This window comes from Anoplolepis gracilipes, chromosome 4 (assembly GCF_047496725.1).
Source record: "Anoplolepis gracilipes chromosome 4, ASM4749672v1, whole genome shotgun sequence".
NCBI classification, from domain to species: Eukaryota; Metazoa; Arthropoda; class Insecta; order Hymenoptera; family Formicidae; genus Anoplolepis; species Anoplolepis gracilipes.
The window spans coordinates 14,084,147-14,086,642 of NC_132973.1; positions in this window are offsets into that span (position 1 = coordinate 14,084,147).

The window sequence follows — 2,496 nt, forward strand, 5'->3', positions numbered from 1 at the left end:
CACCTGTCTTTTGCATTCTTATCATTTACCATCCCTTCATTATTGTTTTGCGATTATTTTTATTAATATAATTACTTAGCTATTCTCAGCTTACCTTTTTTTTAGTCTTTCAATAAGTTGGAAATAACGAGACATGTGAAAAGAAACAAATAGGCATTTATTCACAAGAGGCAGGTGTAGTTACAGTAATTTCATTTCTGTCTTGCATTTATATATATATATATATATATATATATATATATATATATATATATACACATATATATATCATTATGTATATATATATATATTTTTTTTATATTTATAATAGTATCTCGTAACCGTTTCGTAATTACTCGTAATTAATCGATTCGGTTTAACTACGCAATACAAATGGGCATGAACAATGGGGGCGGGTGCACATACAAAGTGTTTGTTCTCTCGCACACAAAAAAACGCGCAGTTTTCATCCGTTTTATTCGCCTCTTATTTTTCTTATTTTATTTTCCACGCAGCGAGATTCCACCGTATAAAATTCTATATGTGTGTGGATATATGTGTATGTGTATATGTGTGTGTGTGTGTGTGTGTGTGTGTGTGAATGTGTTTGTGTCAAGATAAAATCTCGCTGTTCATTCTACTCGCTTAATGCGATTCGCCGTATCTCGATCTCGACGAATCACTCGGAACGCGGACGTACTCGCGGAACGGGTGTGCTTTTTTTTCTCTTCACTTCTTATTTTTTATAAAGCGCTTCTCACCCGGATTGTCTCGCAAGGATCGATTCTCGCGACACCTCAGGTGAGTATCGTTCGGGGGAGAGTGTCACGGATAAATTAGTTAAACTGATAATTGCCGATAAGGATCAATCATCGATGATTTGTGTAAATTTCCATTTTAAAGAGAATTTCTTTTCATTTCATTTCTAATCGGCGATTGATCCTCATCATAGAAGTATTGTATCGGCAATCATCTAATTTATCCGCGCTGCCCTCTCCTTCGTTTGCAAAAATTGGTGATAACAATATATAATATATAGTATGACAATACGACAATGGCGGCTCCTTAAATTTGTTTTCTATAGTAACTCGACGATGATGATCATGACAACAATGTAATAACAATGAGGCTTTCAGCGGCGATAGAGCGTGAATAATGATAAAAAGTAATCCGCAATCAATCTGTAATGACGAGTTGTCGAATATAAAATACCCTTCTCATAATTAAGAAACAATAATTAATAGAGCAATTAGTATAAAAGTAGAGAGATACGTACTTTTCTCAAGGTAGAGAGACAGAGAGAGAAAAGGAGAGAGAGGAAGGAAGAAGAGAAAAGAGAGAAAGAATAGAGGAAGAGAATAGAGAGAAGAGAGAAGAAAGGAGAGAAAGAGAGAGAGAGAGAGAGAGAGAGAGAGAGAGAGAGAGAGAGAGAGAGAGAGAGAGAGAGAGAGAGAGAAAGAGATTATAATTGTCAATGAAGCATCGTGTTTTTGTGCAGAACAACTCTTCTATCAGTAAATTCGCATTTCTTTCTCGTTAAGGGTATTACATGTCACGGTAAATACAGTAAGGTTCGCTATGCTATGTCAATTATAAGTGGCTCCTGTCATGTTTTACCACCCGAACCCTTCTCCTCCAGTCCACTCTCTCATCCGAGATTATTTCTCCCGTGACGACGTATCAACACCTATATAAAGAGACAGTTAAGCTATGCGTAATTTGTATGAGTGTGTATGTTCTGCTCTCTTCTCTGTGTGTGTGTGTGTGTGTGTATACACGTATTTACTTGGGAATATGTGTGCATGTGTGTATGTATATGCGTATATGAGAAAGTAAGATAATGCATCGACACGTGTGCAGTGCGGTGCGATAATGTGAATGTGTGTATCAGTTGAATTCCATAGCTTCGGCCTTACTCTCTACACGTGTATATTATATTTACATCCATACCATTTATAATTCTTCTCTCACGTTTTTTTTTCTGTCCTTCCTCCAAAAAATAAAAAAAAAATGCACGAATTAAGAGAGATAGGTGAAAAATTTGTCTGCGAAATTACATTTCAAATTTTTGAGAAAGCTTGACAATCAATTTCGTAATTATAGAAATATTTCAAAGCGCAGAATTCGCGAGAATAGTTGAACGAAATGTTCGATTACAAAGACGAGGAATTTTAATTTCGCAGAACAAACCCCCACTAAGCTCTTTCGATCCCATTTTTTCACACAGACTCGCGACACTGTTGGCGATTTCTCTCCCTTAAAACTCACTGTACAACGATACGATTCAACGCAAACTTATATGACACGCGTGCAACCGAATTCGTTCGTGCGCCCATCGAAATGTCATCGCGCGTCCATCCAATCTCGCGATACAAAGTGAAACGAAAAGAAAGATCTCGCGATAAACTATTTACATAATAATAATAAATCTCGTCCTCCCTAACCAGCAGCATACTACATGCACACTCATTTTTTCACGCACACTCTCCCGCAACGCTCTATTATATCTCGCCTCTT